This window comes from Haematobia irritans, chromosome 4 (genome assembly GCF_050003625.1).
Source record: "Haematobia irritans isolate KBUSLIRL chromosome 4, ASM5000362v1, whole genome shotgun sequence".
Taxonomy (NCBI): domain Eukaryota; kingdom Metazoa; phylum Arthropoda; class Insecta; order Diptera; family Muscidae; genus Haematobia; species Haematobia irritans.
The window spans coordinates 165,081,658-165,104,056 of NC_134400.1; the positions used below are offsets into that span (position 1 = coordinate 165,081,658).

At 28.6% G+C, this 22,399-nt stretch overlaps 1 protein-coding gene across 1 annotated transcript in view; it reads right to left on the reverse strand.

The window, feature by feature from the left end:
* The window catches only part of LOC142233478 (sodium-coupled monocarboxylate transporter 1), a 73,657-nt gene extending 58,743 nt beyond the window's left edge, over positions 1-14,914 (reverse strand). Inside the window, exon 1 of the mRNA XM_075304417.1 lies at positions 14,774-14,914. The gene's annotated coding sequence lies outside the window, so the exon portion shown is untranslated. The remainder of the gene's footprint in view (positions 1-14,773) is intronic.
* Between the last annotated feature and the right edge of the window lie 7,485 nt (positions 14,915-22,399).

Consider the following 22,399-nt stretch of genomic DNA (forward strand, 5'->3'; position numbering starts at 1 on the left):
GATATTTAAATGTATGCATGTAGGACAAACCTTTATATATAGCCCCAAAGACATTTGACGGATGTGACGGATGATATGGTATCGAAAATTTAGATCTACAAAGTGGTGCAGGGTATAATATAGTCGGCCCCGCCCGACTTTAGACTTTCCTTACTTGTTTGTTTGTTTTTTTTTTAATTTCTTCATCCAAATGAACTTCGAAGGCACAACTTCTACTTCAGTCCTATAACAAGCCCATGTAAAATTCATTGGAGATGATCCAAGTTTGCACAACTTACGGATCACAAATTGGGGATCCAAACTACTTTATTTGAAGCTCATTTTTTGCTGGGTTATAATACCCTGTTCCACAGTGTGGCGCAGACAAAACTAATTGGATTGGGAAACTCTGGCTTAGACCAAACATTCAGTCCAAGTTCACAGCTTCTACTATCACAAGTTGTCAACTTCTCTCCTATCAATGAGTGCCGACCGATTCTTTATTATGCTCACCAACAAACAATAATGGTTTTTATAGATCCAGAATCTTATATAACCCCCACATGTATATGTTTAATTTAATATAAAATCTAACTAACTAGCGTTGATCTTCATCCGCCGGCCTTTCCATCCATAGAGTATGTTTACAAGACACAAGCCAAAACTTTCCATAGAGGGTTTGCCCTAAATTAATAAATGTAGCTTAAGAAATATGCTCGAAAGCAATTCAAAGTTATTCAAACGATTAATTTATTTGATTTTATAGACAATTAGCATTAGCATTAATCAGCGCGATCGCATTTCGAATACAGGGAGCTTTAACAGAAAAATTATTTATTCATAATAACCATAAATATTATCATTTATTAAATCTATCGAATACGAATAAATAACCCTAGACCCCAGATGAAGATATCACAAAATAAAGTTATCACTATCAAAAGTACACTGAGACAAATTGTCAAAGATGAGACCGATATTTCGAATAAGCTCTCAGAGATGGAATATGATCACATCAAACTTATTTAATGTTACTTTTTCATGGACGGAAAATGTAACTGCGTCATGTAATCAGCGTGACTCGAACCTGAATTGTCTGCTCCATACGCGTTAACAATCGCCTCAGCACATTGTACCAATGACAAAGTTGCCATAATAAGACTTTTCATGGCCAAAGATAAATAAAAGCCGTTCATGAAATCTTGAACATCCATGGACGAAACTATAAACATTCCGTTTTGATTTTTCGTGAACGTTTCATTTTAATTTTGTTACCCTCCGTTCACGATTTCGGAACGTAATTTTTTTCAAATAGTGTGGGCCATGTAGATTTTACACTCAGCAACATACAAATAGCGTAGCAATTCTATTTATAGGCCAATGTTTACATAATGCACACACACAAACTCATTTAAAGAAACTTTCGTTGTGAACGCCTGATATTCATTTGCTTACAAACGATGTATCAAATATAACTTTTGGCTAGAACAAAAACGAAATTAATATTATAATTTTAAATTTCAAAATATCAACTTAGAATGTGTGTTATTATCATATATTTTTAGCCGAAGTGTAATCAAAAGGCTTCTATTCTGATCCAATACATAATACTTGTGCAAAACTTGAAGTCGATTAGTGGCCATTTTTTGTGTGGTTACTAAATGACTAAATGTCATTAGACAATTAAAATCACAATAAATAGCTATCGTGAATCATTTTTCAAAATTTAGCCTGGCAATGCCGGCAATTACTACACAAACATTTTGTATAATAATTTGACGGTTTGTATCACACAACGTTTGACTTTGGGTATCAACCATATTTTCTGTGGTTGCTAAAGGACTAAAATTTGTTGGACAAATTAAATCACAATAAATAGCTATCGTGAATCATTTTTCGAAATTTAGCGTCGCAATGCCGGCAAACTTCAGAAGTTCTGGATAGAAAAGAAAACAGAGAACTCGTTTATCCAGGACATATCTACAAATGTGCAACACTATGTCTCTAAATATGTCGTCTCATCGTGTCTCAAACAAAAAAGTATTACTCTTAATCAATTGTGCTCAATTTGACAAAAAATATTAACTTCCCAGCAAAAAAAGCGTTGCCAAAAAAGCAGTGAAAATGTTCCGGAAGTGGTGCAAAATTGGCGCAGAAGCGATGAATGTAACATGGGCTTGTCATTGGACGGATGTTCACCATGGGGTGATTCGAATTTAGTGTTTTGGATGTGTGAATTAAAAACTTTTGTAATATTATGCCAAATAAATAATTTTTATAATTTTTTATGATTTATAAAGCATTTAAAATTTTCAAAAATTCGCAATTTTTCTAGAAGAGATTTAGCACACTTTCCCACAAAATATCAAGAATTTGTACCATTTTATTAATTGTTACTCTGTTTGTAATAAAAAAAGTTAAAATTACGCATTACAAATACAAAAAAAACGAGTAATAATAAATTGTATTAAAATAACTTCCTATGTAGTTAAAATAAAGAACATCTTTGGGAGGGCATTTTTTGGCTGGGTTGTTGTTAATACAACAATTTTGCAATTAGTAAAAACTTTAAAATTTTCCACGTGTACATACGAAGCGTTAAGATGTTTAATTTCTAATTATAACATTAATGACAATTATAGCACATTCATGGATGATTTGAAACGGATTAAATTCCACCAAAATCAAACACATACACATACAGAAAATAAAACATGTTTGTTACCTACAGTACTGCCAGAAGCAGAAGCCTAATAAAAATAACAAAGCAATGTAAAAAAAGATGTGCAGGAAAAATAATTCTTGTAGGTAATTTCCACAAATATATATATATATATATATATATATATATATATATATATATATATATATATATATATATATATATATATATATATATATATATATATATATATATATATATATATATATATATATATATATATATATATATATATATATATATATATATATATATATATATATATATATATATATATATATATATATATATATATATATATATATATATATATATATATATATATATATATATATATATATATATATATATATATATATATATATATATATATATATATATATATATATATTTTTTTTTTTTTTTTATTTCTTCTTTTAACAACAAATGTAAAAAAAAACAAGTATATACAGCACTAAGTTCGGCTGGGCCGAATCTTAAATACCCACCACCATGAACCAAATATTAGGGTTTCCTTTGAAATTTCAGAAGGGCTTGAGGACTTGGGGACACTTCCCAAAGATAAATTTAAAGATTTCATAAATTTAAAGATTTCACCTATGAAGACTATATCAGATTCTGGATTTATAAGAACCATTTTTGTTTGAGTTTTAGAGGAATCATTAACATCTCTTGTAAGTGTGCAAGAAAATTATAAAATAACGTCTTGATTTGAAAATCTTAAATCTGTAGAAGTAAAATCTGGAAATTTTACATTGAGTTTCAAGCAATTTTCATGATCAGTGCACCTTCTACACCCTCAGAAGTGAAGTCGGTCTATATGGAGGCATTACCAAATGCACCGATAAAAACTTAATCCGATACACGTTTTTGTGAGCGTAAAATACCAGAATATTTACAATTTCAGGCAAATCAGATAAAACCTACTGTTTCTAGAAACCCAAGGAGTTAAATCGGGAGATCGTTCTTATGGGGTCTATACTAAAATATGGACCGATACTCACCGTTTTCGGCACACCTCTTTATGACCCGAAAATACCTATAGATTTCCAATTTCAGGTAAATTGAATAAAAACTGCGGTTTCTATAAGCCAAAGAAGTAAAATCGGGAGATAGGTCTATATGGGGGCTATACCAAAATATGGACCGATACTCACAATTTTTGGCACACCTCTTTATGGTCATAAAATACCTCTAGATTTCAAATTTCATGCAAATTGGATAAAAACTACGATTTCTATAAACCCAAGACCCCAAATCGGGAGGTCGTTTTATATGGGGACCATACCAAAACATGGACCGATACTCACAATTTTTGGCACACGTATTTGTGGTCCTACAATACCTCTAGATTTCCAATTTCAAGTAAATTGAATAAAAACTGCGGTTTCTATAAGCCCAAGAAGTAAAATCGGGAGATCGGTCTATATGGGGGCTATACCAAAACATGGACCGATACTCACCATTTTTGGCACACCTCTTTATGGTCATAAAATACCTCTAGATTTCAAATTTCAGGCAAATTGGATAAAAACTACGATTTCTATAAGCCCAAGACCCCAAATCGGGATGTCGGTTTATATGGGGACTATATCAAAACCTGGACCGATATAGCCCATCTTCGAACTTGACCTGCCTGCAGACAAAAGACGAGTTTGTGCAAAATTTCAGCACGATTGCTTCATTATTGAAGACTGTAGCGTGATTACAACAGACAGACAGACAGACAGACAGACAGACAGACGGACAGACGGACATCGTTATATCGTCTTAGAATTTCTCCCTGATCAAGAATATATATACTTTATATAGTCGGAAATCGATATTTCGATGCGTTACAAACGGAATGACAAACTTATTATACCCCCGTCACCATTCTATGGTGGTGGGTATAAAAACAACCAACCTAATAAAATTCAGAGATATAATTTTTTGATACAAGTATCACCACGGTAGACAAAAATGAAGCTTTTTTGAAATGTTCACACTTTGCGAAAATAAGGTTATTTTTTCAAAATTAGCAAAATTTTATTTTTTAATGGGAAACTAACAACAAATATAAAAAAAAATCAAACAACTAAATGAAGTTCAGAGATATAATTGTTTGTTACAAGCACGGCTGTTATTTCTACAGAAAATTTTGTCAAAATTTTATTTCTATAGAAAATTTTGTCAAAATTTTATTTCTATAGAAAATTTTGTCAAAATTTTATTTCTATAGAAAATTTTGTCAAAATTTTATTTCTATAGAAAATTTTGTCAAAATTTTATTTCTATAGAAAATTTTGTCAAAATTTTATTTCTATAGAAAATTTTGTCAAAATTTTATTTCTATAGAAAATTTTGTCAAAATTTTATTTCTATAGAAAATTTTGTCAAAATTTTATTTCTATAGAAAATTTTGTCAAAATTTTATTTCTATAGAAAATTTTGTCAAAATTTTATTTCTATAAACAATTTTGTCAAACTTTTATTTGTATAGAAAATTTTGCCAAAATTTTATTTCTATAGAAAATTTTGCCAAAATTTAATTTTTTTAGAAAATTTTGTCAAAATTTTATTTCTATAGAAAATTTTGTCAAAATTTTATTTCTATAGAAAAGTTTGTCAAAATTTTATTTCTATAGAAAAGTTTGTCAAAAATTAATTTTTATAGAAAATTATGTCAACATTACATTTCTATAGAAAATTTTGTCAAAAATTAATTTTTATAGAAAATTTTGTCAAAATTTTATTTCTATAGAAAATTTTGTCAAAATTTTATATCTAAGGAAAATTTTATTTTTAAAAGAAATTTGGTCAAAATTTTTTTTCTATAAAAAATTTTGTCAAAATTTTATCAAAAATTTATTTTATTGAAAATTTTGTCAAACTTTTATTTAAAAAAAAAATTGTTCAAAATTTTTATTTCTATAGAAAATTTTGTCAAAATTTTATTTCTACAGAAAATTTTATCAACATTTTATTCATATAGAATATTTGATCAAAATTTTTATTTCTATAGAAAATTTTGTCAAAATTATATTTCTAAAGTTTGTGAAGTACATCTTATTTCGAGAGGAAAACTTTGCAAAATCTATCAAAGCATCAAGAATACTACCAATCTAACAAACTGTAAAAAATCTACCATTTTTCGTAGAATTCTACCAACTGTGGCAGCCTTAGGTTAGGTTAGGTGGCAGCCCGATGTATCAAGCTCACTTAGACTATTCAGTCCATTGTGATACCACATTGGTAAACTTCTCTCTTATCACTGAGTGCTGCCCGATTCCATGTTAATCTCCTTTTTATAGCCGAGTACGAACGGCGTTCCACATTGCAGAGGAACCACTTAGAGAAGTTTTGAGCCCCTCAGAAATGTCACCAGCATTACTGAGGTGGGATAATCCACCGCTGAAAAACTTTTTTTGGTGTTCGGTCGAAGCAGGAATCGAACACACGACCATGTATATGCAAGGCGGGCATGCTAACCATTGCACCACGGTGGCTCCCCTGTGGCAACCTTGCTCAGTAGGTGATTCTAAACTTCATGATTAATATTTTACTCACGCACACTCACGACGGAAAAATCTTACTCACGCACTATATTGTTTGGTAGGACTCACGCACACTCACGAAAAGAGTATCTTTACTCACGCACGAAATGTCGTGACTCACAAAAAATACCGTGACTCACGAATAATAATGACTAATTTACTTTAGCGACGTGTATTAAAACATGAACATGATTAAATTCGAGAGCGTTATTTAACTCTTAACATCCCAGGGTCACTAAAATTGTAAATGGATTCATCTCGAAAGCGTTTTATGTCCGTAGGCATAATTTTTTTCGTGAGCGTGTTTTTCCGACTCACGCACGACTTTTGGTTAGTTAATCACGCACACTCACGCCGTTGCAATTTTTCGCGATTCACGACAATTTCGTGTCACGTGCACACCTCTAGTATAAATAAAGTTAAATTGGCTCTATTTTTTCTTTCAAAATATGAATTTTAAAAAATATTATTTTTACCAAATTTTCTTCAATTTATTGTGTTGGAATTAGTAAAATTTTCGCAAGAGTTCGAGCGGACGGTGATATTGCATAATACGATATTATATTTTTACTATGGATTTTATTTTTAAGTGGCCGTGATTTTGGAATAAAAAGTATTTTTTTTTTTTCAATGGAAAAATTAATATTCTTTTACAAAAATATGTTTTTGGAGATAAAAGTTTGAATTTGAAAAAGACTGTTTTCAGAACGTTTTTTTCTTCGAGTGTACAATGGAAATCGCCATTAGCACAATATTGCCGCATTAGGATGATCTTATTGTTTTGTATTATTTGTAAAACAAATATGTCGGAATTAAATTGATATTTTATTTGAAATTAATACGTTGGATTTGTGAAGTGATTACATGGCGCTAACAAAAGAATTACGACTATTGTAGATTGAGATGCTTTTCCATCATTTCCCCAATGATAAAGCAAATATTGGAATTTTATTTCAACAATATACACGCACAAGAAAAATTACATATTGAAGTGAAAATCACAAAGGCCTATCTACTAGAGCTTAATAAAATATTGGGAAAGTAAACGTTTGCGTTTTTATATGCGTAACCTTAGTATGCGATGTACACCACTGAAATATTGATCAGAGATTCCATAAAGTTCATATTCTTTTGATATCGGCGAATAGACGGACTTCTATAGATGTCCGGATCGGATGAAAGTTGCATCGTTAGAAAGCTCCACACGAGCTAAAAATAATCTACCAAATTTTGATGAAAATTTTACAAACAAACCACCAAATAAAAAAATCTTATTTTGCAGGTTTTGATCCAATTTTTGTGGTAATTATGAAAAAAATTTTCTTCGAAAGAAATTGTTTATTATTTTATTTTAGAAGTTTATTTATTATTTTATGATCACTCCTAATGGCGATAATTTATTTAGGTGTATAAATATTCCTTGAATTATAACTAGTGTCGAAGTTTTAAATATTTTTATTTTTATATTTTTAAATATTTTATTTCTATAGAAAATTTTGTCAAAGTTTTATTTTTATAGAACATTGTCAAAATTTTATTTTTATACCCTGCGCCACACTGTGGAACAGGATATTATAAGTTAGTGCATATGTTTGCAACACCCAGAAGGAGACCCCAGCAAAAACTAGGTAACCACATCTCATTACAATTCACATTACCAGGAGTAAAGCTGTCATTACACGTTGCATTACATTGCGGCGAGTTATAATGACTAACTTGTAATGAGAAAAATAAATACTTCTCGGTAATTTTCGAATTGTTACTCTCAAATTTTTAGGCAGTTGTAGTTAACGAATTAATAAAATAGAATAAATGGTGGTACCATTAGGTATAATTATTCACATAATCGAGCACTTACATAAAAAATCAAAAAGAATATGTAATGTAACGGTAATTCTGAAAATTGTTCCGTTAAGAATTTTTTATCACAAATATTTCATAATGATTGTGTTTAATGACATTGTCATATTATGTTTTAAATAAATGCTTTCTTATACCGCATTCACATTACACATCCAAAATGCGCTTAAACTAAATTTCAAATGCCATTTGCCTTATAAAAAAGAGACTTAAAATCCACTTTTAGTAGATTTTGAACCTTATGTGAATTGGCTATTGGATATATTATAACGTAATTCACGAATCCAACTCCTAAAACAACCTACATTTATTTCTATTTTAAGTGTGAAATTAATTTGCATCTTATTTAGATTATTTATTAGATATTTTGTTTATTTATACAATATTCGTTTCTATTCAAGTAGTTCTTCTATTACAACATCACTCGCCATATTTTGATCCATTGTAATCGGCGATAGAAATCAATATTTTCGAGATTTGGTTGCCTGAGACAATAAGTGGCTATTTTGCAGGCTTTGGTGTATCTACGAATAAGTCATTACATATTAGGTGATTATATGCTTTAAATGCACTACTTATTTTATGGCCGAAAGTATGCCTGGGGAGAAGTACTTTCCTTCTAGGACATGCGTATGGAAATGTAATCCGAAGCGATGCCAATTAATAAGTGGTTATTAATTTTTAAATAGGCTTACCTACAAGATTACCGGGTAATGATAGTTTTTGCTGGGACGAGATAGACACATGATGTCTTTGGCAAAAATGCTCAGGGTGGGCTCCTGAGTCGATATAGCTATGTCCGTCTGTCCGTGTGTCCGTGAACACATTTTTGTAATCAAAGTTTAGATCGCAGTTTTAGTCCACTCGACTTCAAATTTAGCACAAGTATGTGTTCTGGCTCAGAATAGAACCCTATTGATTTTGGAAGAAATCGGTTCAGATTTAGATATAGCTCCCATATATATATATTTCGCCCGATATGAACTTAGATGGCCCCAGAAGCCAGAGTTTTACCCTAATTTGCTTAAAATTTTGCACAAGAAGAACAATTAGTACTATAGTCAAGTGTGCCAAATTTTATTAAAATCGGTTCAGATTTAGATATAGCTCCCATATATATCTTTCGCCCGATATGAACTAATATGGTCCAAGAAGCCAGAGTTTTACCCTAATTTGGTTGAAATTTTGCACTATGAGTACAATGAGTGGTGTAGTCAAGTGTGCCAAATTTTATTGAAATCGGTTCAGATTTAGATATAACTCCCATATATAGCTTTCGCCCGATTTACACTCATATGACCACAGAGATCAATTTTTTGCTCCGATTTAGTTAAAATTTTGCACAGGGAGTAGAATTAGCATTGTAGCTATGCGTGCCAAATTTGGTTGAAATCGGTTCAAATTTAGATATAGCTCCCACATATATGTTTTTCTGATTTCGACAAAATTGGTCAAAATACCAACATTTTCCTTGTAAAATCGCCACTGCTTAGCAGAGAATGAAGCCGACCCATTTTTGTCGGCGGCGGCGGACACTAAATTTTTGCCTCCGGCGGCGGCGGCTTGACGGCTGAGCCGATATAAATTTGTTCACTCGGCGGCGGACAATTATCCATTATAAAATCAATTTGAAGTTAATCGAATGGTAATGAGATTAGTTGTACAACCTATCTTACAAACAAATTTACTTTTCGTTCAAATTTTCTGAGCTAAATTTTTGCTAAATTATTATAGCAGATTAAATATGATTGGTTGTGTTCAAAATTTTGGAAAAAATACGACAATTTAATAAACATTTTTCTGATTTAAATCGATATTTTTGATTACTTGGCGGCTAAATTTGAGTCGAGATGAGTCGACATATTCGGCGGCGACGTCGACTGGCAAAAAATGGTCGTCGGCGACTGAAATCGGCGGCGCGACTCGGCGGCTTCATTCTCTGCTGCTTAGTCGAAAAGTTATAAAAATGACTCTAATTTTCCTAAACTTCTAATACATATATATATCGGGCGATAAATCATAAATAAACTTTTGCGAAGTTTCCTTAAAATTGCTTCAGATTTAAATGTTTCCCATATTTATTTCACTAACATTGTGTTCCACCCTAGTGCATTAGCCGACTTAAATTTTGAGTCTATAGATTTTGTAGAAGTTGATAGACTCTGTCCAGATCGAGTGATACTTAAATGTATGTATTTGGGACAAACCTTTATATATAGCCCCCAACACATTTGACGGATGTGATATGGTATCGAAAATTTAGATCTAAAAAGTGGTGCAGGGTATAATATAGTCGGTCCAGCCCGACTTTAGACTTTCCTTACTTATTATAGAGAATTTTGTCAAAATTTTATTTTTATAAAAAATTTTGCCAAAATGTTATTTTTATAGAAAATTTCATCAAAATTTTATTTTTATAGAAAATTTTGTCAAAGTTCTTTTCCTCTGTTGGTTAAGCTTGTAGTTTAGTCAATGTATGGTTTTAAGCTGAAATAAACAACAACAACAATGCTTAAAGAACAAGGCCAACAATAACAAACCAAAACGAATGGTTTTAATTTTATATAAAATGTTCCCAAAATTTTATTTTTATATAAAAAAATCCTACGATTTTATTTTTATAGAAAATGCTTTCAAAATTTTATTTTTATAGAAAATTTTGTCAAAGTTTTAATTTTATAGAAAATGTTCTAAAACTTTTATTTTTAAACATTTTATTTTTATAGAAAATGTTCTCAAAATTTTATTTTTATAGAAATTTTTGTCAAATTTTTATAATTATAGAAAATGTTGCCAAATTTAATTTCTATAGAACATTTTGTCAACATTTTTTTTTTGCTATAGAAAATTTTGTCAAAATTTTATAATTATAGAAAATTTTGTCAACATTTTAGATTTATATAAAACTTTATATTTATGGGAAATTTTGTCAAAATTTTATATTTATAGAAAATCTGCCAAAATAATTTTTTTTATTCTTATAGGAAATTTTGTTAAAATTTTATTTCTATAGAAAATTTTGTCAAGATATTATTTTCATAGAACTTTTTGTAAAAATGTTATTTTTATAGAAAATTTTGTTAAAAATTTATTTCTATAGAAAATTTTGTCAAAATTTTATTTCTATTGAAAATTTTGTTAAAATTTTATTTCTATAGAAAATTGGTCCAGAAATAATCTGCCAAAATTTTATTTATTTAGAAAATTTTGTCAAAATTTTATTGCTATAGAAAATTTTGTCAAAATTTTATTGCTATAGAAAATTTTGTCAAAATTTTATTGCTATAGAAGATTCTGTCAACATTTTATTGCTATAGAAAATTTTGTCAAAATTTTATTGCTATAGAAAATTTTGTCAAAATTTTATTTTTATAGAAAATTTTGTCAAAATTTTATTGCTATAGAAAACGTTGTCAAAATTTTATTGCTATAGAAAATTTTGTCAAAATTTTATATTTATAGGAAATTTTGTTAAAATTTTATTTCTATAGAAAATTTTGTCAAGATATTATTTTCATAGAACATTTTGTGAAAATTTTATTTCTATAGAAAATTTGTGAAATACCTCTTAGGTGGAGAGAAATATTGTGCCAAATCTACCAAAACATCAAGAATTGTACCAATCTACCAAATAGTAAAAAATCTACATTTTTGGTAGAATTCTACTAACTGTGGCTACCGTGATCGGGAGCTAATATAATTATGGACCGATATGTACCAATTTTTGCATGGTTATTAGAGGCTATATATTAACACTACGTACCAAATTTCAATAGGATCGGATGAAATTTGCTCCGCCAAGAATATCCTCAAGTCCAATCTTGAGGTGGATTTATATGAGAGCTATATACAATTATAGATCAACATAGGCCAATTTTTGCTTGGATGTTATAGACCATAGACCATTACCATGGCCAAAATTTCAAACGCATCTGATGAAATTGCTCCTCCAATGATGCTAAATCCTGAAAATAAGTCTTAGCCTATATTTGAAATAAATTAAAATATACTTAATAGGAAAAAACGTTTTCTTAATTTCAAAAAAAAACTTAAAAATTTAAACCAATGATGCTAAATCCTCAACATAAGTCTTAGCCTATATTTGAAGCGTTTTTATTTTGAATCGAAAAATTCAATATTTCAGTTAATTTAACGACGATATCTTTAAATCAAGAATGTTTTTCTTTACTTTAAAAAAATTTGCGTTAGTTCAAAGACATAAGACTTTAGTGAGGGATACAAATTTCAAAGATTCGTGTCCTAAATTTAATGAAAAAATCTGAAACAATGGTAATAATCGTTCTTTTAATTAAAATGGTCATTATTTTATAGAAATTTGCCTTTAATATTGTGTAAATTGGGTATCCTAAAATTTAGATTGCATAATCTCTCATATTAGGCCAATAGCTTTTTTTCAGTGTATTTCCAAAGTCCACTTTTTCTTTCAAAATCAATTTGGGCCAGCATCAAAAGTCGATTTGGGTCAAGGTCATCTATGTAAAAGTCTATTAGTCAAATTTGAAGTAAACAAAAATTTTTTTTTTACCAAACATAGGCTTAACTACCCAGCAAACGAAGCGTCGCCAAAGTAGTGAAAATGTTCACTGAAAAAACAGTGAACCCACCACGAAGACAAATGTTGGTTAATTTTAGAAAAAATTAACTAAACAGTATTACAACCTCTGACATCACGCCGATATCACAAAAACAAGTAAATATTTTTCGACAAATTCAAGAAAATATTTTTCGACAAATTCAAGAAAATTTAATTTTTTTCACATGTTGAGGAAAATTTTGTAGTTTGAAGAAAAAAAATTGGAGTTCAAAATTGCAAGAATGTCTTTAGTGCCATACGAAGTTCAAGATGGACGCATTTGTAGTAAAATTTACAAATTTAAAGAAATAATTAACTATTTTGTACGAAGTACGAATTTAGTAAATCTTTATGCTTTTTTGTGTATAATTTTTTCTTGTTGTTTTAGTCCATTCAATTAACGTAAGCAAAAAATTATTAGAGTAAAGGAAACTTTCTCCAAAAATAATAATTCCATGAACTAAAATAAAGTTAAATTGGCTTTAGTGAAATAGAGGGTTCACTTTGGATCCGTTCTTTTTGGATCCGGAAGTGGTGCAAAATTGGCGCAGAAGCGATGAAATTAACATGGGTTTGCCATAGGACGGATGACCACCATTTCAACAGCCGTTGCATCACTTCTTAAGGTTTGATCTGAATTCTATGATTTGGATGTTACTCGTATGTAAACAATTTTGTGATATTTTGCCAAATAAATAATTTTTTATGATTTTTATTGCATTCTAATGTTTGTATCAAACGTTTGACTTCAAATATTTTTAAAAATGCATAATTGTTTTGGAATAGATTTATCACTTTTTTCAGTCGTTGCACTGAATTTGCATCACTTCTTAATGAGTGATCCGAATTCTATGATTTGGATGTTAAGTAAAAAAATTTGTCTGAAAAGTTTGACCTCAAATATTTTCAAAAATTCGCAATTTTTCTAGAATAGATTTAGTTTATTTATTTATTATTATTTTTTTAACAAAATGATAATAAATTATACGATTTTCTTAATTTTTATTCTGTTTTTAACCTATTTGAAACAAAAAAAAGTTAAAGTTTCCCATTAACCACCTTTTTCAGGAAGCTCCGTTAGTGCTACGTTAGCTAAAGAACTTTTAAACCGTACTACACGCAAATTTTTTTTCTGATTCAATCACGAAATTAATTGATCCAATTAATTTTTAATTGAAATGTCTTCAATCACAGAAATGATAGTATAAATTAATAAATTAATTGAACGTCAATTAAAAAATTAATTGATCCAATTTAAAAAATTAATTGATACTATTAATTTTTGTGATTGTTTTTTGTTTCAATTAAAAAATTTGTTGAATCAATTAAATTTTTAAAACTCATTTAAGACTTTAATTGCAAACATTTTCGTGAATTTTTTTTTTTTGTGTATGGACATGTCTGTCATCATGTCTATATATTCTATACGGCAGTTAGGAACTTAACTGCTAAACAATTTTCAGTTAAAGTTAACCGGAGAGAAGATATTTCGATTTTACCTTATGTTAACTGGGAGTTAAAGTCTAACGGAGATTCATGTATCTCATGTATGGCCGTAGAAATATTAAAAAAGCGAGTCATAAAAAAAAATCAAACGAACTTCATGTGTGGTTAAAATAAAGAACATCTTTGGGAGACCAGTTTTGGAAGTGTTTTTAAAGTTGTGCCTTTAGCAAAACTTCCAAATTTTTTTTCTTGGTAGGTTAGGTTAGGTGGCAGCCCGATGTATCAGGCTTACTTACACTATTCAGTCCATTGTGATACCACATTGGTGTTATTGGTCACTTAGGTCACTTAGGCTATTCAGTCCATTGTGATACCACATTGGTGTTATCATTGAGTGCTGTCCGATTCCATGTTAAGCTCAATGACAAGGGACCTCGTTTTTATAGCCGAGTCCGAACGGCGTTTCACATTGCAGTGAAACCACTTAGAGAAGCTTTGAAACCCTCAGAAATGTCACCAGCATTACTGAGGTGGGATTATTCACCGCTGAAAAACTTTTTGGTGTTTGGTCGAAGCAGGAATCGAACCCACGAACCCAGTATTAAAAAAACCTAAACTAAAAACCCCAAAACTTACCGTCTTGGAAACACCGTTTCCTGTGCCAAAATTGTTTTTTCATCAAAAATGTTCGGAATTGTATTTGAAGTATTGTGCCGCGATTATTCCGGTATTTCATTAACGTGAATTAAACGCGAATCTTTAAAACAAATTCAATCAGAAATTGAATGGTCTTTCTTTTCGAATAAAAACCCACAAAACTGTTGGGGTACTAGAAACTACTTTTGTTATAAACAGAAGGACATTGGTCCTTGGGTTATCAAAATCTATGGAGTTCAATTGCTATGGCCTTCTTGTTTTTTCTTCAATACTATTTTTTTTTATTCCGTTTTTAACAATTTCTTTATAATAAGAAAATGTTTCTGATTTCTTAGAAAATATCCTTTTGGTTTTATTATTTCATTGTATTATTTATTTGAACACTTTTCACCATGTTTTGTTTTTTACTTCAAAGTCTATTTTACACTGACACACTCGGGAGTTCAGCTTTAGATTTATATGAGCAGAGAATTAATACATCGATTCTAATATTTATTTTATTTTAATTAAAAAATATAAGAAAAAAATTAACAAACAGAAATGCTCAAAAACTACCGATTCAATTCAATTCGATTCGATCGTTTTGACAATTTGCGAATAAATGCCTTCTGTGGTTTAGCTATGCTCGGTTTTTATATTCACCAAACTCAAACATTGAGAGTACAGCTTTGGTTTTAATATCGGACAAGACAACTTGCTTTTGTCGTTGTTATGGAAACGCTTAGATGAATGTAAGTGTGTGGTAAGAGAACTATCTCATGGATCTTAAATCTCCGTTTTGGTTTTCATTCTCACAACACAACTCACAAGTGGTAGACTCAATAACACATAGATACAAACAAATATCCTCTATTGCGACCACACAGTGGGGTGACTTTAAAACTTTTGGCACTAGATATTACCCCTTTGAATACCGATGTCCAGTGTTGTCAGTATTTCCCTGGCTTTTGTCTCCAAATTGAGACATTTTTGTGCCAAAAAAATTAAAAACAAAAATAAATTGAAATTTCTTACAAAAATCCCCAATAAATTTTTTGGAAAAAAATAATAGAAGCTCTACTCGAAAAAATTTTTAGTAATTTTAAAATTGATGAAATATGCATTTGTTTTTTACACCCAGAAAAAAGGGCCAAAATTTGTCAAAATTTAATTTCTATAGAAAATTTTGTCAAAATTTTATTTGTATAGAAAATTTTGTTAACATTTTATTTCTATAGAAAATTTGGTCAAAAATTAATTTATATAGAAAAATGTGTTAACATTTTATTTCTATAGGAAATTTTGTCAAAATTTTATTTCTATATAAAATGTTGTCAAAATTTAATTTCTATAGAAAATTTTGTCAAAATTTAATTTCTATAGAAAATTTTGTCAAAATTTTATTTCTATAGAAAATTTTGTCAAAATTTTATTTCTATAGAAAATTTTGTCAAAATTTTATTTCTATAGAAAATTTTGTCAAAAATTAATTTATATAAAAAAATGTGTTAACATTTTATTTCTATAGGAAATTTTGTCAAAATTTTATTTCTATATAAAATGTTGTCAAAATGTTATTCCTATAGAAAATTTATTTCTATAAAAAATTTTGTCAAAATTGTATTTGTATAAAAAAAGTTGTCAACATTTTATTTCTATAGAAAATTGTGTCAAAATTTCTATAGAAAATTTTGTTAATTTCTATAGAAAATTTTGCCAAAATTTTATTTCTATGGAAAATTTTGTCTAGATTTCTATAGAAAATTTTGTTAATTTCTATAGAAAATTTTATCAAAATTTGTATAGAAAATTTTGTTAATTTCTATAGAAAATTTTGTCAAAATTTTATTTCTATAAAAAATTTTGTCAAAATTTTATTTCTATAAAAAATTTTGTCAAAATTTTATTTCTATAGAAAATTTTGTCAAAATTTTATTTCTATAGAAAATTTTGTCAAAATTTCTATAGAAAATTTTGTTAATTTCTATAGAACATTTTGTCAAAATTTCTATAGAAAATTTTGTTAATTTCTATAGAAAATTTTATTTCTATAGAAAATTTTGTCAAAATTTTATTTCTATACAAAATTTTTGTCAAAATTTTATTTCTATAGAAAATTTTGTCAACATTTTATTTCTATAGAAAATTTTGTCCAAATTTTATTTCATATTTGTTGTTTTGATCTCAGCTTTAAAACCATTGCGTTGACTAAACTACAAGATTAAGAGGAAGCACGCTCAAAATAAACCCAGCCAACTGCACTCACATCGATGTGACGGTGGCAAAGGAAAAGAGAAATGTTTGTACAAAGTGTGTGGTTCACTTTGGGTTTAGTGAACTACCCGAATTTATTCTGATAATTGGTTGATAGTTTTGCTGCAAGTAGAGGATGCTGTTGAGGAATGTGGTAATTCCGAAACTTTGCCCAAATAAATTTGACAAATATTATTTTCCTCTGTTGGTTAACTCTTGTAGTTTAGTGAAGGCAATGGTTTTAAAGTTGAGATCAAAACAACAAATATGATTGAAGTACAAACCAACAATAAAAAACAAAAACAAAAACAAATTTTATTTATATAGAAAATTTTGTCAAAATTTCATTTCTATTGAAAATTTTGTCAACATTTTATTTCTATTGAAAATTTTGTCAAAATTGTATTTCTATAGCAAATTTTCTCAAAATTTTATTTCTATAGAAAATTTTGTCAACATTTTATTTCTATAGAAAATTTTGTCAAAATTGTATTTCTATAGAAAATTTTCTCAAAATGTTATTTCTATAGAAAATTTTGTCAACATTTTATTTCTATAGAAAATTTTATAGACTTTTTTTATTCGACTTTTGGCGCCATAAATATAGACTTTTTGACGTGGTATAAATGATCTATTTCTGATTCTTACAATGAAAAGTCACTTTCGAATTTTTTCTTCAAAATCAATTCGTCGAAGCTGACTATCAAAATTCGTTTGGGCCAACAACAATATGTGATTAGACGATTTTCAATTCGATTAATCGAATTTGAACAAAATTTGACTTTTTTCCACGGAAAATCGATTGGCCGAAAAGTTAATTATCGCAACATATCCTAAATTTAGTCGTTTGAAAACATTGTTTCCAAGGTATAAATTAAATTATTTCTTCTACCCAAAAGTAGTATATGATAGATCATAGAAATATGTTAGCATTTATAATTTTAAGGTCGAACTTAAAACTGGCCTTGTATTAACAAAAAAATATTGTATTTATATTTATCATTTTCCTTTGGAAAGAAAGAATTATTTTTTTTGTTGTATTTACGATTTAAACTTTTTTTTACAATTGCTGTCCCCAATTATTGAACTTTTTTTTTTGTTTTCAAAAATATGTGATAACATGCCCATAGTGCAAAGTTTAGTTGTACTTCTCGGAAAAAGACGTATTTCGTTCATCTTCGTTGTATTTCCTTTCTTTTAGACGATGTGTGTAAGTTTGTGTTTGTGAGCATCTTTACTCAACGATATCGATCTTAACAAGTTAGAGAAATGTCACCCATTTATATGATCTCTTTTGTCGCCCGACTTTTAATCAAAAAGAGAATACACAAATCACTTAAGCACTCTTGTGAGCGAAGTGTGGTGTGAGTATATGATCGTGTTAGATATGCCAATAGAGCAATGTAAATGTGTTGTTGTTGTTTTTTTTTTTAGTTTTTGTTACAATAATCCGTCAGAAGGAAATGTATCTTAATCTTAAATAAAATTCAATTCACTAATTAAGATACATTTATACGCAAACACTCAAGCAAATGGCAATAAAATTTATTACAAAAAAAAAAACATTATTTAAACAAAATTTGCGCACAATTTTAATCACAAGCGAAGAAAGTATTCAGTCATAAAATTAGATAAGCTTTTGTAACGAAGGAGTCGAACAAGAACGCTGTTTAAGGGATACACGCAAAAAAAATTCATTTTTCCCAAATGAAATTATAGAGAAGCAACCATTGTTTACCATTCACTCAAAAAAAGTGAACACTATATTTCACTAAAGTCGATTTAATTCTATTTTAGTTCAAGGAATTATTACGTTTTAAGAAAGTTTCCAGGACTTTAATAATTTTTTGCATACGTAGTTAAATTAGTTAAATTATTAACTACAAACAAATACTTTTTTTTGCATTAAAAATATGTTAAATTTAGCTTTAGTTTAACTACCGAATTTTTTTTCGGTGCAGTTTTTTTCTGGCTAATTGTATCATCCCTCATATCTGCTTCCTTTCGATGTGGTTTATTTAGTTCTCAGTACCGTTTTTGCAATACAAAAATGTAGATGAAATGATTCTATTTTATATATTTTTTTTTAATTTTAACAAAATATTAACAAAAATAACAAAATATTTGTATACCCTACACCATAAGATGTAATGTTAGTATATTTTCTCTAACAACCATGCAAAAATTGGTCTATGTCGGTCCATAAATATATATAGCCCCCATATAGTCGGATCCCCAGATTTGACCTCCGGAGCCTCTTGGAGGAGCAGAATACACCCGATCCGGTTGAATTTTGGCACGTGTTGTTAGTATAAGGTCTCTAACAACCATGCAAAAATTTATCTATATCGGTCCATAATTATAAAGAGTCCCCATATAGTCGGATCCCCAGATTTGATCTCCGGAGCCTCTTTTAGGAGCAATTTTCATCCGATCTGGTTAAAATTTGTTACGTGGTGTAAGTAGTTCTCTAACAACTATGAAAAAAATAGTCCATATCGGTCCATAGTTATATATAGCCCCCATATCAACCGATCCCCAGATTTGACCTCCGGAGTCTCTTGGAGGAGCAAAATTCATCCGATTCGGTTGAAATTTGGTACATTGTGCTAGTATATGGCCGCTAACAACCATGCCAAACGTGGTCCAAATAGGTCTGACAAAAAATGTCTATAGTAGTAAAATTTTGACAAATTTCTATAGAAATAAAATTTTAACAAAATTTTCTATAAAAACAAAATTTTGACAAAATATTCTATAGAAATAAAATTTTGACAAAATTTTCTATAGAAATAAAATTTTGACAAAATTTTCTATAGAAATAAAATTTTGACAAAATTTTCTATAGAAATAAAATTTTGCCAAAATTTTCTATAGAAATAAAATTTTGCCAAAATTTTCTATAGAAATAAAATTTTGACAAAATTTTCTATAGAAATAAAATTTTGACAAAATTTTCTATAGAAATAAAATTTTGACAAAATTTTCTATAGAAATAAAATTTTGACAAAATTTTCTATAGAAATAAAATTTTGACAAAATTTTCTATAGAAATAAAATTTTGACAAAATTTTCTATAGAAATAAAATTTTGACAAAATTTCTATAGAAATAAAATTTTGATAAAATTTTCTATAGAAATAAAATTTTGACAAAATTTTCTATAGAAATAAAATTTTGACAAAATTTTCTATAGAAATAAAATTTAACAAATTTTTTATAAAAATAAAATTTTGACAAAATTTTCTATATAAATAAAATTTTGACAAAATTTTTTATAAAAATAAAATTTTGACAAAATTTTCTATAGAAATAAAATTTTAACAAAATTTTCTATAGAAATAAAATTGTGACAAATTTTTTTATAGAAATAAAATTTTGACAAAATTTTCTATAGAAAAAAAATTTTAACAAAAATTTCTATAGAAATAAAATTTTGACAAAATTTTCTATAGAAATAACATTTTGACAAAATTTTCTATAGTAATAAAATTGTAACAAAAAATTTCTATAGTAATTCATCCGATTCGGTTGAAATTTGGTACATTGTGCTAGTATATGGCTAATAACCATGCCAAACGTAGTCCAAATACGTCTGTAGTTATATATATATAGCCCCAGATAATTCGAATTCTGGCTCTCTATTTACCGCGCAAAAGTTCATATCATATTGTAATTATTTGTAGACTTCCGGTCAAGAATTGAATTATATACGCATTTAATCTACTTTTTTTGGTCCAATATATACCACGTATGGAGTAACCCTTGCTATAGGCAAGTATTACCACAACCCAAGTAATTCGATTGTTGATGACAGTCTTTAGTAGAAGTTTCTACGCAATCCATGGTGGAGGGTATATAAGATTCGGCCTGGCCGAACTTACAGCTGTATATACTTGTTTCGTTTTTTTTTTTTTAATTTCTTCATTCAAATGAACTTCATGGGCACAGCTTCTAAAGCAATGCAAGGGATCCAAAAACGGAGTACTTCCTTCCAGTGACAATCCCATTTAAAATTCATTGGAGATGGTCCAATTTTGCACTACTTCCAGATCACAGATTGGTGATCCAAAATACAGAAAAAAACATTTACGTGATATTAAAGATTACACACCCTAAATTTTGAGGACAGTTGTTTACACGAGAATAGCTTTATTAATAGAGCGCGAAAAAATAAAAATAGACAAATGAGATATATTTCCTAGTTTTAATTTTATTGATCCGAGATTTAAAGCCAAATAGGTCGCTATAAATAAAGACATTTTTATTTTAAAGAAACCGCATCTTTGGTTCGCAACAGCGTTGCCAATTTAGCTTTTTTCCCGCTAGATTTGGCTTTTTTTGAAGACGTTTAGCGGGAAAAAAATGCATTTAGCTTTTAGCTTTTTTTCTGGCTTTTTTCATGTCCCTTTTAGCTATTTTTGGCTTTTTTATTTTCGACATGTTCCTATTGAAATATGGATAAAACTTCGTTTTTATCTAAGCCTTGCTGTCAGAATAAGGTTTTCCACATATTTCAATTCCTTATATAAACTGTCAGTAAATTATTAGGAATATTAGCATTTGACTCGTTTATTATGATATAATTAAATTAAAATAGTAGATGTGAATTGCTTTGTACATTGAAAAAATATTGTTGTGAGGCCAAAGATTTCATTTCCTTAAAATACGAACGCGAATTTTGGTTATAATAGCATTTGTGAATTTCTCTTATATAAACTGTTTTCCTTGTCCAATAGCCGATAAATTCTTTTTGCCATTATAGTTAAGTGATTCAACTTAAAAATGGGTATCTTTTCATGAAAGAAGGCTAGGGTCAATTCTAAAAAATTCTTAAAATTAATGAAATAGTCTTTAAATTTGTGGAGTTTTTGTATCTTGACCACAAACCAAAATAGCGTTCAAAAATAGAAGAGGTTTTTCAACATTTTATTTTAAAAATGTATACATAGAATAATTTCTACTTAAAGTCGAGTCTGAATTTGGAAATTTAAGTTGTCGTTAGCACGTTTTTAAAGCACTGTGATAGCTCATGAAGAAAAAGCTGAAAAAAACGAATATTTAAATTCAAATTTGACTCGGAATCAATACCAAAATCATTAGTGTACAAAATCTTTGGAACCGAATATAGAAATAATTAAGGAAATAAAGTTTTAAATGTGGTATTATTTTTTTAACATCAAAAAATGCAATGAAAAAATTCGTAGTGATAGGATCAAAACAAATCTGCTATATATTAATGGAATGGATTTACATTTACGAAATTTGGACAACAATAGGTTTGTATGGGAAATTTTCAAATAATAGTTATTCAATATAAACTTGCAAGACAGTTAGAATGGGTTTTATTCTCTTGGGTAAAATTAGGAGAAGT